Source organism: Moschus berezovskii, chromosome 1 (assembly GCF_049115385.1).
Source record: "Moschus berezovskii isolate FMDL1 chromosome 1, NW_MosBer_1.0, whole genome shotgun sequence".
Classification (NCBI taxonomy): domain Eukaryota; kingdom Metazoa; phylum Chordata; class Mammalia; order Artiodactyla; family Moschidae; genus Moschus; species Moschus berezovskii.
Window position 1 is genome coordinate 37800662 of NC_142460.1, and position 16800 is coordinate 37817461.

General features: G+C 39.2%; 1 long non-coding RNA gene across 1 annotated transcript; it reads right to left on the bottom strand.

Annotated features, from left to right (window-relative positions):
* Positions 1–8338: 8338 nt before the first annotated feature.
* Positions 8339–15985, bottom strand: LOC148778712 (uncharacterized). The gene is made up of 3 exons (XR_016037643.1): positions 15943–15985; positions 14625–14766; positions 8339–8718 (listed from the first exon to the last, which is right to left on the bottom strand). It is a non-coding gene; the product is annotated as an uncharacterized LOC148778712 (long non-coding RNA).
* Between the last annotated feature and the right edge of the window lie 815 nt (positions 15986–16800).

The window sequence follows — 16800 nt, forward strand, 5'->3', positions numbered from 1 at the left end:
CAGCTTCATACAACTAAATGCAGCTAACCCCTGGACTCCTCACAAGCATAAAACATACTGCTGCTGCTGCTGCTAAGTCACTTCAGTCGTGTCCGACTCTGTGTGACCCCATAGACGGCAGCCCACCAGGCTCCCCCGTCCCTGGGATTCTCCAGGCAAGAACACTGGAATGGGTTGCCATTTCCTTCTCCAATGCGTGAAAGTGAAAAGTGAAAGTGAAGTTGCTCAGTCATGTCTGACTCATAGCGACCCCATGGACTACAGCCTACCAGGCTCCTCCGTTCATGGGATTTTCCAGGCAAGAGTACTGGAGTGGCTTGCCATTGCCTTCTCCGATAAAACATACTAGCCATTCATAAATGGGTTAGAGGAAAAAGTGTGATGTTTTTCTGCAGACTTTGGAGACACAGCACAACCAATACAATGAAAGAGCTGGTGGCTATTTTTCCAAGAGTGGAGGCTAGAGTTATAGAGTCCATGTCACAGCTCTTTTTAAATGGCCTTCTGTCCTCTGTACTCAATTGTGTTGCCTCATACATTTTTGCCATCCTTACCTCCACCAAATCCCTTTAAGTCAAACCTGGTGCCACAATGTCCAAGTTGGTAGCTTTTCTCCAAGATTCTTTCTATTTCAGCTTCCTTTGCTAGGAGATCAGATACCCATACTCTTAGCAGACATAATAACTCAGCTTAATTCTAGTCAAAATGAGAGCATAAGGGTCACAGTATGTGGCACTCTAGCTCGCCCCGGTTTTGATGATTTTATATTTACTGCAATGTGAATGCAGGGAAGGCCAGCAGTGTATTCCTCCCTACTATCACTGCTACCTCCCGCCCAAGCAAAAATAACTCAAGCAATCTAAAGTAACGGTGTCCGTGCATGCTAAGTCGCTTCAGTCATGTCCTACTCTTTTCAACCCTATGGACTGTAGTCTGCCAGGCTCCTCTGTCCACGGGATTCTCCAGAAAGAATACTGGAATGGGTTGCCATGCCCTCCCTCCTCCAGAGAATCTTCCCAACCCAGGGACTGAACCCGTGTCTCTCATGTGACCTGCACTGGCAGGCAGGTTCTTTACCACTGAGCCACCTGGGAAGCCCCAAAGTAAAAGTATTAGCATATAAACTTAGAAACCATAGAAAGGAGCATAAGCTATTTTAATAATAGAAAATATTCTATTTATAATCTAAAAACACACACTCAAATTTTGAGTGGGGAAGAGGACACCATATTCAAAGCTGTGGCCTCCACACCCGGTACTTTCATTTTACATTAAATAATCCCTCTCACAATTATCACTGCCAGGCCTCCTATATATCAACTATCACTGTGGCATCAAAGCAGTGTAGTTAATCTAATTAGGCAATATTCAATTACCTCTGTTAGGGAAAAAAGATACACTTTCTCTTTCTGCCAGAGTCATTATTGATTAAATGGAGTAGGGTTAGAAAGAGCATCGAGAAGCCCAGATTTTTAGGCTTCTTGAGCCAAGATTAAAGTAGAGTTTGGGCTAAAAGTTGATTCTTGCATTTCCTCTAGTTGGTGGATTAAGCACTTAAGCAAATCATGAAGTTCAGGGAATTGCTTACATGGCGGGGTGGGGGGATCACTTTCCCTGCTGAAGTGCAAGTTAACCTTAAACTTAAAGATACTCTCTGAGCTGTAGATTGGTGTAGAAAGACGAAATTTGGAGACATGAAAATTAGCTCAGCTCTTGGAACCTTACCCTTAAAGAACAGGAGTCTGCTTAACAATAAATGAAGGCATGAATTAATCACTGCAGTGATAGCAATTATGGAGTGATGTCCCCAAGAGACATCATCTTGTGAGAACTAAACTAAGAAAATCAAGAAATCATGATTAAAGGACACATTCATTTTTTAGCAATATACAGGTAAAATTAATCAGACTTTTAGAATACAGTGACTCAACAAAGGCTGCCTGAATAATATTTGCATTTGGATTTTTAAGCCTTGTGTGCAGGCTAAGTCGCTCAGTAGTGTTCAACTCTTTGCCACCCTACGGACTGTAGCCTGGCAGACTCCTTCTGTCCGTGGGATTCTCCAGGCAAGAATGGTGGGGTGGGTTGCCATGCCTGCCTCCAGGGGATCTTCCCAATTCAGATATTGAACCAGCATCTCTTTCAGGCAGGTTCTTTACCACTAAGGCCACCTAGAAAGCCTTTTTAAGCCTTAGTCACACCCCAAGGGAACTCCAGATTTCTAATCTCAATAGTAGGTACATTTTCCACTACTAATGATTCAGTAATGTTTCAGTAAACAATTTTGTTTCAGTAAACACTTTTACCAGGGCTTTTCAAGTGGTGCTCACCTGCCAGTGTAGGAGATGTAAGAGCTGCAGATTCAAGCCCTAGGTCAGAAAGGTCCCCTGGAAGAGGGGACATCAACCCACTCCAGTATCCTTGCCTGGAGAATCCCATGGACAGAGGAGCCTGGCTTCCTCCGAAGGCTCTAGGACAGAGGTTTTCCTTGCCACCTTCTAGCTCTGGTAACTCCAAGCAGCCCTCGGCTTTTGGCAGTTTGACTCCAATCTCTGCCTCCAGCCTTCTTCTCTGTGTCTCTGTCTCCTCCTCTTCTGTCTGCTGTACGCACTTTATACTGCATTCAGGGCCAGGCATGTAATCCAAAGTAATCTCATCCCGTGATCTTTAACTTATTCACATGTGCAAAGACTCTTTTTCCAAATAAGGTCATATTCACAGGTTCTAGGACACAGGCATATCTTTTTTGGAAATCACCATTCAACGCACTATACCAAAGGTTTTTCATTTTTAGGCCTTTGTAAGTCTTTTTATTTTATTTTATTTTTGACTGAAGTGCAGTTGACTTGCAATATTATATTACTTTCAGGAGTATAGTATAGTGATTCAGTATTTTACAGATTATACTTCATTAAAAGTTTCCACAAGATAATAGCTATAATTCTCTGTGCTACACAATATATCCTGTTGCTTGTCTCTTTTACACATAACAGTTTGCATCTCTTAATCCCATACCTTTATTTTCCCCATCCCACCTTCCATCTCCTTTGGTAATCACTAGTTTGTTTTCTATGTCTGTGAATCTGTTCCTGTTTTACATCTATATTCACTTGTATTGTTTTTTAGATTCCACACATAACGGATATCATAAAGTACCTTTCTCTGTCTGACTTATTTAATTAAGAGTAATATTCTCTGTGTCCATCCATATTGATGCAGATAGCAGAATGTCATTCTTTTATGGCTGAGAAATATTCCATTGTGCATATAATATATGCCACATCTTCTTTATCCATTCATCTCTTGATGGGCATTTGGCCTTTGTAATTCTTGTTTCTGCTGCCTGGAGAACTTTCCTCTGGATATTTTGCTTTGTCATCCAGGTCTCAGGCTTCCCAGGTGGCACAGTGGTAAAGAACCCACCTGGAATACAGGAGGTACAAGAGACGCAAGTTCAATCCCTGGATAGGGAAGATCCCCTGCGTAAGGAAATGGCAACATGCTCCAGTATCTTGCCATGGAGAATTCCGTGGACAGAGGAGCCTGGTGGTTTATAGCCCATGGGGTTACTAAGAGTTGGACATGACTGAGCAACTGAATCCAGCAGTTTGCAGTCAGCTCAGATGTCATACACTATCTTTACTCAGTTCTTCCTTGCCCACCCTACCCGAAACTGCTTCTCTTCATTGTTTTTTTCCCCCATTACCATGTTTATTCTTATCACAACATTCACCTAAATCTGGGGATTTTGTCCTTTTTATTTACTTCTTATTTTCACTCTCTCACTCTCAAACAAAATCTCCATAAGGGCACAAAATCTGTCTGTTTTACTTATTGCCAAGTCTCTGGCATCTATCTCAGTGCCCAGCATGTAATAGCTGCTCAGTAAATATTTATCATGGAGAAGGCAATGGCACCCCACACCAGTACTCTCGCCTGGAAAATCCCATGGACGGATGAGCCTGGTAGGCTGCAGCCAATGGGGTCGCTGAGTCGGACATGACTGAGCTACTTCACTTTCACTTTTCACTTCCATGCATTGGAGAAGGAAATGGCAACCCACTCCAGTGTTCTTGCCTGGAGAATCCCAGGGACGGGGCAGCCTGGTGGGCTGCCATCTCTGGGGTCGCACAGAGTCGGACACAACTGAAGCGACTTAGCAGCAGCAGCAAACATTTATCAAATACACAAATACAGACTCTACAATAACTTTACGAAATAGGATGAAATTAGCTATCTGAGGAGTTAACTTGGAAACAGGCTAAATAAGAAAAAATTTGAATTAAGAGAACCAGCACACCTCAAACATGAATGTATTATTACTAATATAATAAAAGGTTACCTAATCAACTATTTATTATTTATTTAAAGAATTAAAAAGTATTTCCCCCCTCTGTCTATAAAGTGAGAAGCCGTAAAACAGGAAAATAATAACATATTTCTAGAATGAGATAGATTGCTTTTCTAAGAATCACAGTGTGTAAGGACTGGGTACATAACTTCTGGAGCCCACAGCAAAATGAAAATGCAGGGTCACTTGTTACAAGGACAGGTGAATACATCATAAGGATACTAAAAAGATAAAGCATTTCCTTTTTCTGCAGTTTCTCTGTCAATTGCCATGGTGTTTTGAAATTCATTATTTAATATTTTTTCTAAGTGAAGAAATATTGCTCTTTAAAGCACCGGACTTTACTTCCATTGCCAGTCAGGTCCACAACTGAGTGTTGCTTTCACTTTGACTCCGTCTCTTCATTCTTTCTGGAGTGATTTCTCCACTCTTCTCCAGTAGCATATTGGGCACCTACCGACCTAGGGAGCTCATCTTTCAGTGTCCTATTTTTGCCTTTTCATACTGTTCATGGGGTTCTCAAGAAAGAATACTGGAGGTAAATTAGAAGTTCAAACAGGAGATGGCAAGAGTGAACATTTACATTTTAGGAATCAGTGAACTAAAATGGACTGGAATGGGGTGAATTTAATTCAGATGACCATTATATCTACTACTATGGGCAAGAATCCCTTAGAAGAAATGGAGTAGTCATCATAGTCAACAAGAGTCCCAAACATAGTATTTGGGTGCAATCTCAAAAGTGACAGAACTATCTCTGTTCATTTCCAAGGCAAACCATTCATTATCACAATAATCCAAGTCTATGCCCTGCAGTAATGCTGAAAAAGCTGAAAATAAACAGTTCTACTGTGGTGCTGGAGAAGACTCTTGAGAGTCCCTTGGACTGCAAGGAGATTCAACCAGTCCATTCTAAAGGAGATCAATCCTGGGTGTTCACTGGAAGGACTGATGCTAAAGCTGAAACTACAGTACTTTGGCCACCTCATGTGACGAGTTGACTCACTGGAAATGACTCTGATGCTGGGAAGGATTGGGGGCGGGAGGAGAAGGGGACAACAGAGAATGAGATGGCTGGATGGTATCACCGTCTCAATGGACATGAGTTTGAGTGAACTCCGGGAGTTGGTGATGGACAGGGAGGTCTGGCATGCTGTGATTCATGGGGTCGCAAAGAGTCGGACACGACTGAGCGACTGAACTGAACTGAACTGAACTGATGAAGACCTATAAGACCTTCTAGAATTAACACCCAAAAAAGATGTCCTTTTCATCGAAGGGGAAAGAAATGCAAAAGTAGAAAGTCAAGAGACACCTGGAATAATAGGCAAATTTGGCCTTGGAGTACAAAATGAAGCAAGGCAAAAGCTAACTAAATTTTGCCAAGAGAACCCATTGGTCATAGCAAACACCCTCTCCCAGCAACACAAGAGAAGACTCTACACATGGATATCACTGGATGGTCAATACTAAAATCAGACTGATTACATTCTTTGCACCCAAAGATGGAGAAGCTTTATATAGTCAACAAAAACAATACTGGGAGCTGACTGTGTCTCAGATCATGAACTCCTTATTGGCAAATTCAGACTTAAATTGAAGAAAGTAGGGAAACCCACTAGACCATTCAGGTATGAACTAAATCAAATCCCTTACGATTATACAGTGGAAGTGACACACAGATTCAAGGACTTAGATCAGATAGAGTGCCTGAAGAATTATGGACAGAGTTTTGTGACACTGTACTGGAGGCAGTAATCAAGACCATCCTCAAGAAAAAGAAATGAAAAAAGTATAATGGTTGTCTGAGGAGGCCTTACAGAAGCTGAGAAAAGAAGAGAAGCTAAGGGCAATGGAGAAAAGGGAAGATATACCTATTTGAATGCAGAGATCCAAAGAATAGCAAGGAGAGATAAGAAAGACTTCCTCAGTGATCAATGCAAAGAAATAGAGGAAAACAACAGAATGGGAAAGACTAGAGATCTCGTCAAGAAAATTAGAGATACCAAGGGAATATTTCATGCAAAGATGGGCACAATAAAGGACAGAAATTGTATGGACTTAACAGAAGCAGAAAATATTAACAAAAGGTGGCAAAAATACACAGAAGAACTATACAAAAAAGATCTTCATGACCCAGATAATCACGATGGTGTGATCACCCATCCAGAGCCAGACATCTGGAATGTGAAGTCAAGTGGGACTTAGGAAGCATCACTACGAACAAAGCTAGTGGAGGTGATGGAACTCCAGTTGAGCTATTTCAAATCCTGAAAGATGATGCTGTGAAAGTGCTGCACTCAATATGTCAGCAAATTTGGAAAACTCAGAAGTGGCCACAGTACTGGAAAAGGTCAGTTTTCATTCCAATCCCAAAGAACAGCAATGCCAAAGAATGTGCAAACTACCACACAATTGCACTCATCTCACACGCTAGCAAAGTAATGCTCAAAATTCCGCTAGCTAGGCTTCAACAGTATGTGATCCGAGAACTTCCAGATATACAAGCTGGTTTTAGAAAAGGCAGAGGAACCAGAGATCAAATTGCCAACTTCCTTTGGATCATTGAAAAGGCAAGAGAGAGTTCCAGAAAAACATCTAATTCTGCTTTATTGACTATTCCAAAGTCTTTGACTGTGTAGATCACAACAAACTGTGGAAAATTCTTGAAGAGGTAGGAATACCAGACCACCTTATCTGCCTTCTGAGAAATCTGTATGCAGGTCAAGAAGCAACAGTTAGAACCAGACATGGAACAGCAGACTGGTTCCAAACTGGGAAAGGAGTACATCAAGGCTGTATTGTCACCCTGCCTATTTAACTTATATACAGAGTACATTATGCGAAATGCTGGGCTGGCTGAAGCTCAAGGTGGAATTAAGATTGCAGGGAGAAATATCAATAACCTCAGATACGCAGATGACACCACCATTATGGCAGAAAGTGAAGAAGAACTAAACAGCTTCTTGATGAAAGTGAAAGAGGGGAGTGAAAAATCTGGCTTAAAACTCAACATTCAGAAAACTAAGATCATGGCATCCGGTCCCATCACTTCATGGCAAATAGATGGGGAAACAATGGAAACAGTGAAAGATTTTATTTTCTTGGACTCCCAAATCACTGTAGATGGTGACTGCAGCCATGAAATTAAAAGACACTCTTCCCCTAAGAAGAAAAGCTATGACCAACATAGACAGCAGAGACATTACTTTGCGTACAAAGGTCCATCTAGTCAAAGCTACAGTTTTTCTTGTAGTCACGTATCGATGTGAGAGTTGGATAATAAAGAAAGTTGAGCTCCGAAGAATTGATGTTTTTGAACTACGATGTTGGAGAAGACTCTTGAGAATCCCTTGGACTGCAAGGAGATCCAACCAGACCATCCTAAAGGAAATCAGTCCTGAATATTCTTTGGAAGGATAGATGCTGAAGCTGAAACTCTAATACTTTGGCCACCTGATGCGAAGAACCAGCTCATTGGAAAAGACCCTGCTACTGGGAAAGATTGAAGGCAGGAGAAGGGGACAACAGAGGATGAGATGGTTGAATGGCATCACCGACCCCTTGGATGAGTTTGAGCATGCTCCAGGAGATGGCGATGGACAGGCAAGCCTGTCACACTGCAGTCCATGAGGTCACCGAGTCTGACACAACTGAGAGACTAAACTGAACTGAATTAAGTGAAGAAAAATTGACATTTTAAATTACCAGCATGGCTTTTACTGTTTATCTTGATATTGCACAATGTTAGTTTTTAATGAAAATATAACAGCATTTAACTTGTATGCTAAATCATCAACATCATACAAATTGGTTTGGGAGCTCATCCACTCATGTGTATTCATTCATACCAGGAAAATGGAAACAGCACAAAAGTAACTCAACCATTTTTATTTCACTTCTTAATACATGCAGATTTCACCTACAGTTTCTACATCTGGCTACTGATGAGTGAAAAAAAGTTTGAAAGGAAAGGAAATTGCAGGTTGCTCTTTCTTTAACCTTTTATGCCATCATTTTCATCATAAATTGTTGGCTATAAAGAGAAGTAGCATGAGTAAGAAGGAACATTATAGGGTTCTGTGGTCATTTGTGTTTCTCTTTTTTCTGCTCTTTAAGCAAGTTCTGGCTAGAACAAAAATCATAACCTCTTGGCTGTCAGCACCCTGTTTACTCAGTGCAGCTAACAAGCTTTGAGTCTCTTTGAAGTCCCATACACTAAGGTCCACTGGAATTCTCTGCTTATGGAACATCCTGAACAACGTGAGGATGGAGTGTCAAGAAACAGCAGACACGCATACCGTGTGTATCTCTTCTGCTCACAGACATGATCCATTGTCCCGTCAGACTTCACTTACAAAGCACAACTGCAAAGATAACATCATTAAGAATTTCAAGACTGCGGTAACAAAGCATTACACCAAGGATGGGTCCCTTCTAAGTGTGGGCTCTTTGTGACTGTTCAGATCAAGTGACCCTGAACTCAGTCCTGCAATGAATGTCTGTTTCTTCTAGGCTAACCTGCTCCTACGGTGGACCTGGATTCATCCGGCAATTATCTCAGTGACCTAAATCATTAAGAGAATTTAACCAGCTTCTCCTGCTCTAAATCTATGAGGCAATCTTACAATTGTACTTTACCATCTCATATAGACATTTCTCCAAGTCACAGGAGCAATTTAAATTACCCACTATAGTTTAACATTGTCATTTTGCTGCATGCATAAGACTATTGTGAATTTAGTTAAGAAAGAAAATGGCCAGAACCTGGTCATCTGCATTTCCACAATCATGCCATACCATAGATCCATATCTCCATTATTTCACCTTGTATTCCAGAGAATTTTTCTCTTAAAATAGTTTACATGGGAGTTTACTAATATCAAATGATAATAGTAATATGATAAGAAGCTCATTTTAAACCAAACACCTACCTTATTGGTAGGCTATTGGATAGTCTATTGGTAGACTATATGTTTACCTATTGGTAGACTATATTGGATATATTGAATAAAGGAAAGATCAACCATATATGATTTAGATTGCCTAGATTATAGTTCCCAGATTTTCTTCATACTGGCTGGGTAACAGTGGCAAGTTTTATAACTCCTCCAATTCTTCAAATTCCTCATCGGCAAAATGAGAATTTTAGAGTAAATAATCCCTCACATTCCATTCTTATTTAGAATTCTATGATTCCTCAGTACCAAACAAACACACACAAAAATACACAAAGAAACTAACACCATAAAAAAAAAAAAAAACACATGCTATAGTTCTGAGACATGTAATACCTCCTACAGATCCTGTGGTCCCAAACATGAGGCCATATCAGTCAAGTGGGGTAAGAGTGTTTTCACAGGAAAGTAGATAGAATAGAGCCATTCAACCAAGACCTGATTAATAGGTGTTTATTCATATGTATGCCATGCTCTGAAAATTCTTTTGGGGAAAAAAAGTAAATATTACTTCCTGAATGAAAACTTAAATCTTTGAAATAGAAAATATTTTCAGATGCTTTTCAACAGGGATGTTCATGGATGTCTTAAAAACTTTAGATGGGATTTTAAGTGCATACTTGTCCCTCAAACCTATAGTACATTGTCTATTGGATTCTGTGATAGTCTGTCTAACATTTTGGGCAAGAATGAAAAGAAGCAATATTTTTTCTAATTCTCTAAAGTCTAAGAGTTCCTTTTTTAATGTTCAACTTCCCACATTATATTGTCCAAATCTAAACCACATAAGGTAGCTTTCTCTCACAAAGTTATTGCTAATCTGTAGTGAGTAGATTTTACATTGCCTCCCTTTGACATGTAAAAATACACATGTAAGATCATAAAATTTGCCACCAAAGTAGACTTAACTGAGCCATTCCTCTGATATTCAGTAATGAATCATAAACCAAGTCATTTAACTTCTGTGAGGCTTAGTTTACTAATTTTTTAAAGAAAAAAGGTTGGACTAGATGACTCATTTATTTGAATTTATTCTATTGAGTCTATTCTAAAATTCTAAGAATTTTTGCCAACAAAGGTCCATATAGTCAAAGTTATGGTTTTTCTAGTAGTCATGCAATGATGTAAGAGTTGGACCATAAGGAAGGCTGAGCATCAAAGAGTTGATGTTTTCAAACTGTGGTGCTGAAGAAGACTCTTGAGAGTCCCTTGGATAGCAAGGAGATCAAACTGGTCAATCCTAAAGGAAATCAACGCTGAATATTCATTGAAAGACTGATGCTGAAGCTGAAACTCCAATACTTTGACCACTTGATGAAAAGAGCCAACTCATTGGAAAAAACCCTGATGCTGAGAATGATTGAGGGTAAGATGAAAAGGGGGTGACAGAGGATGAGATGGTTGGATGGCATCACTGACTCAATGGACATGAGTTTCAGCAAACTCCAAGAGACAGTGAAGGACAGGGGAGTCTAGTGTGTGCAGTTCATGGGGTCACAAAGACTTGGACCCAACTTAGCAACTGAACAACAACAAGAATTTATAGCTACTAATTTATATGTTCTGCTATTTTGAATTTTTAAATTTTTATTTATTTACTTATTTTTGGCTGTGCTGGGTCTTCATTGCTGCACAGGTTTTTCTCTAGTTGCACCAAGCAGGGTCTACATTCTAGTTGCAGTGCATGGGTTTCTCATTGCAATGGCTTCTCTTGTTGCAGAGCACAAGCTCTAGGGTGCATGGGTTTCAGTAGTTGTGGCTCCCGGGCTCCAGAGTACAGGCTTAACAGTTGTGGCACAAAGGCTTAGTGGTTCCAAGGCTTGTGAGATCTTCCCAGATCAGGGATTGAACCCTTATCTTCAGCATTAGCAGACAGATTCTTTTTCACTGAGCCACCAGGGAAGCCCTCATTTTGAATTTTTGATTAATAATTTATTCTTAAATTACATTCAGATTTTTATGATTATAATACATAATATATGATTAAATACATTTGTATGACTTGAACTTGGATCTTAAAATATAACCCAAGTTTATACATATTTCAGTACATAATAAGATAATGTTAACAAATAGGATTTCATTTCCAAAATAATAACTGATATTGGTTAAGGGATTTACATTAATGTATTTATATATTTTAAATACTCAAAATCTGTTTTGACACAAACATAGTTATTTCCATTATACAGGTGAGAAAAGTGAGGCTTAGAGAGGTTAAGTAATTTACCCAAGGCCCTAAAGCCAACGATTGTTACAGTCAGGATTCCAACACCATCCCTCTCTCTCCAGGCCACCCTTGCAGTGGAGTCAAGCTTATGCCTCCTATATCTCTATGACAGTCAAAAACAACAACAAAGGAAGAAAATGACTTTCTAACAACAGGTCAAATAAAATTAATGCAAGCATTCAGATTTTTAGCCTATAAGGCAAAAGTATATATATATATATATTTTAAGCCTGCAGTCATCAGTTTTTTCTTTAAATAAATGTGGGGAGAGGAAGAAATTATCACAGTTAATGCAAGCTGAAAAGCACTTGAAACTCAAATCATATGACAAGAGTTGGTTGTAAAGCTTAATTGTTTATTTACTGCTTTCAATTGGATCTAAAACATGTATTACTAAGTTTAGTAGGCAATTTATTACCAATATAATAAAAATAAGAGAAAAAGTAAGGAAATAAAGAGAAATCATTCATTAAGTGTTCTCTACTTAAAGTATATCATGTCCTTTCTATACCACTGGTAACAACAAAAGAAAGCTGTATTTGGAGTAACAGGTTCTTTGGCTAACATTCAAGATACATTAAAATTAAACCTCCCTAATTAATAAAATGATATGAAATTTGATTGCTTATAACAGTCTTTTATGAAAAAAATAATAATAGCCTGCAACTTAGGAGAAGTAGTGTGAAATATGCCTGTAAACCACTAGGAAGCCTGTTGTTATGAAACTCTGAAATGCTGATGCAGCCCTGGGATCAGCAAATATATGATCTTATCGCAGATATTCAAGGCTCACAGCAATTCAACAGAAAATTAATTAGTATCACCTCAACATAAATCTCAACAGTATTAGCTAAAATGCCAATTTTGTATTCACTTTTCATTAAAGCCAAAAATACTAATTAAAATTGATTTTTGCCTGTGCTTTGGTAAACGGCTGCCAGTTAATGGCTTTCAGTTGTAATGCAGACCTTTACTTAAATTAATTTTGTATGTTGTCTCCTTCCTTTTTATAAAGATAATAAAGTGTGAAAGGATAGGTGATGAGGGTGCAGAAAAGGGCAGTTCACATGCAGGAGGAAGAGCAAAGCATGAAGAATTCTGGGGCTTTTGCTAACTCTAGCATGACCATGCTCCTTTATGAGCTATTTTTAAATATGTTATTTCATAGGCAAAAATAAATAGGGCTCCTTAACACATAAGCGATAAGAATTCATTCTTATAAGTTGATTGAATGATTAACATATTTCTTTTTAAAGAATTTTCTGAGTAAAGTCATATCCTTATTTGTGTAATGTAATCCATCTGTGGCTTCTCGGGGGTCGCTAGTGGTGAAGAATCCACCAGCCAATGCAGGAGATGGAAGAAATGCAGCTTCAACCCCTGGATTGGGAAGATCCCCTGGAATAAGAAATGGCACCCCACTCCAACATTCTTGCCTGGAAAATTCCATAGGCAGAGGAACCTGGTGGGCTACAGTCCATGGGACCACAAAGAGTCAGACACGAGAAACTGACCACATCTATTTGTAAAAAACAAAAAACATGACCATGAACTTGGCCCATGTCTGGAGGATCATTTGGAACCGATCAAGAATAATATAAGTCTCCATATCTCTTTCATGAGTGAGAAATAGAAAAAGAACAAAACATAAATCACTTAATCAACAAAGGCTTTAAATACTCTTTTCACTTTTTAATTAGTAAAAACAACTGACACAGTGCCAGTGTTGAGTTTTGGGGGCATCAGGATTGGATATATGAGTAGGAGAGGTTGAGTTTTTCCAATAAGTAACAAGGTTCAGTGAGTCACTTGTAGTCATGTTCTCTGAGGAGCCACAACTTAGAACCAGAAGCCTCAAGGGCAAATCAAGTTCAGAGTTCTAGAGTGGCATGGACACAGAATGAAAAGTTGTCCAATATTTGTGGATTTAGATCAAGTATAAGGGAAATATATGTAAAGGAGATCCTCAATAAGAAGACCAGTTTCAAGAATCTAAGAATCCATACGAATAGGCAATAATCCATCTTAATCACTATTTTTGGCTTTCGTGAAAAGTGATTATAAAATTAAGATTGAACCTTAAAATCTTATATTAAATACTAAGATTCCTAAAGGTAGGAATGAGAAGGGAGCAAAATGTATTCATGGTGTGCAGATTCAGGGACCTTCATGGAACCTAGTCATTTTCTAAAGGACTCTGGGAACTTGACACCTTTAATCCTTACCCCTACTTTCACCCCTAACTATTACAACTACAGATTTATACTTTCTATTCCTTTCTCACACAAAAGCAAAACATATATCTTCTTAAGATGTTATGAGGATAGAAATTTTAATAAACAAATATACTCTGAGTTAATAAATAATAGTTGTAAATCTCTCAGGTTCATTTTCAATGTGTTTACACAAAGGATAATTATTTAGTATGCCCTTGACATCAGGGCAGCATAAATCCCAACCACTATGAATACCTCAAATCAGAATTATCACTACACTAAATAGATGCCATCCTAAAATGGGATTAAATATGACTTAATATTTCAGTTTGGACCATGAATTTATAAAAAGGAAGTCATTCGGGCTTTCCATAGACTTACCTAGGAGCAAGTCTTAAGATCTTTTTTATGCAAATATATTTTACTCACATAGCTAGGATCATAACTTAGATTCTGATTTCTAAGCATGTCCTTTGGACAGCAAGGAGATCATACCAGCCAATCCTAAAGGAAATCAACCCTGAATATTCATTGGAAGGACTGATGCTGAAGCCGATACTCCAATACTTTGGCCACCTGAAGTGAAAAGCCAACTTATTGGAAAAGACCCTGATGCTGGGAAAGACTGAGGGCAGGAGGAGAAGGGGGCGACAGAGGATGAGATGGTTGGATGGCATCACCAACTCAATGGACACGAGTTTGAGCAAACTCTGGGAGACAGTGAAGGATAAGGAAGCCTGGTGTGCTGCAGTCCATGGGGTTTCAAAGAGTGGGACACAACTGAGTGACTAAGACACACGCACACAATATTCCACTGTATGCACACTTTAAGCTGTATATTATTTTAAATGAGGCATCTTTGAACTAACCTTGTATATAATGGTCTTGACTCTCTTTTTCTATCTTGAGTTCTTCTCAGGATGTTCTTATGATCCCTTCTGTAAATATTCTTCTTGTCTCTATCTCATCAGTTCATTAGAAGTGGAGAGTTATGTGAAAGAACTTTGATAACTGCAAAATAAAAATGGGTTCTCACTCACAGATTTACCCTGCTCTGAGTAGGCAACTATGTTCTAATCATTCCCCAAGTCATAGTGATTTGTTCCCTGTGGTCTGAGCTTATAGGACTATTACCTAGTGCCATCTCACCACAAATAAATCTACACATGATTATTAAAGTTGCAAAACTGCTTTATCACAGGATACTACAGGAGGGATCAATTGTTAACATCACATGAAGAAATTAAGAAAGTGAAGACAGAGAAGTAACAGGTGTACCTGTGAAAAATGATTATTTCTGAATCATGGATATTAATAAATCAGTGGGTCGTGAAATCAATCATTTGGTTATGATCATTATTTTAAAATATGAAATAGGATAAATAGGAAGAAGAATAAAAAAATAAAACTGTATTGCTCATAGTAAGAGGAAGTACAAGTGTGTGTTTGCATGCTTATTTCTGTTGGTGAAAGAAAGTGAAAGTTGCTCAGTCAGGTCTGGCTTTTGCAACCCCACTGTCGTGAAATCAATCATTTGGTTATGATCATCATTTTAAAGTATGAAATAGGATAAATAGGAAGAAGAATAAAAAAAATAAAACTGTATTGCTCATAGTAAGAGGAAGTACAAGTGTGTGTTTGCATGCTTATTTCTGTTGGTGAAAGAAAGTGAAAGTGATAGTCGCTCAGTCATGTCTGGCTTTTGCAACCCCATGGACTTTTGCAACCCCATTCTCCAGGTCAGAACACTGGAGTGGGTAGCCTTTCCCTTTCCCTTCTCCAGGAGATCTTCCCAACCCAGGGATCAAACCCAGGTCTCCCACATTGCAGGCGGATGCTTTACCAGCTAAGCCACAAGGGAAGCCCATTTCTGTTGGTGGGTGATGGGCAAAAGCCAATTTGCCAAAATGTGATTTCAGTTTGGGTTCTCTTTCTGCTTCTTCCTTGAACATTGATGTGGTTTAAAAAAGCAAATACTATACATATACTTCTCTAATTTCTACAAAAGTATTTATGGAATTTCCTAAGAGATTACTTAGATTAACCTAATTCACTATTTTCTGTGTCTGCATATTACTTGCTAGTATGGATGTAGGATTGTTTGACTGTTCACCTATTTGGGTAGTTTACTTTTTTCCAGTTTTGTGATTAACAATCCTGTCGAAGTCATCCTTAACACGTCCTTACCTACTGTGACTTTATTTGGGCTGGTAGCTCAGTCGATAAAGAGTCTGCCTGCGGTACAGGAGACCTGGGTTCGATCCCTGGGTCAGGAAGATCCCCTGCAGAAGGAAATGGCAAACCACTTCAGTATCCTTGTCTATAAAATCCCATGTATAGAGAAGCCTGGTGGGCTGCAGTCCATGGGATCGCAAAGAGTTGGGCACGACTGAGTGACTAACACACAGACACCCACAAACGGGAATGCACGTCACAGTGTTTACAAACTGACATTTGAAGTGATACTATAACATCCTTTTATCTTGTTCTAGACTTGCTTTACTTCTGCCTTGAAGTTTTTAAATCTTTGCTGAAATGGTTTATTACCTTTCCTTCAGAATCTGGGTGTACCAGTCTGGATGCTTCATTATATGCCAAGAGAAATCAACTTGTGTAACAAATCAATAACATCTGGTTGGAAAGTACATCAGTCACTAACACATCTGAGAGAAAACTGGAATCCAAGACTCAGAACAAGGGAAGCATGTGTCCAAGTCTCACCATGGGATAGTTTAACGAGAAGGTATCTCAGGTGGCACTAGTGGTAAAGAACCCACCTCCCAATGCAGTGCAGGAGACGTAAGTGGCATGGGTTCAATCCCTGGGTCAGGAAGATCCCCTGGAGAAGGGCAGGGAAACCCACTCCAGTATTCTTGCCTGGAGAATCCCATGGATAGAGGAGCCTAGAAGGCTACAGTCCATGGGGTCACAAAGAGTCGGACATGACTGAAGCGACTTAGCATGCACTCATGGGATGTCACAATATCCACCAGAATTAGTATTTAACACTGAGACTTAAAACTCTTTAACTGTCTATGAGTCTAT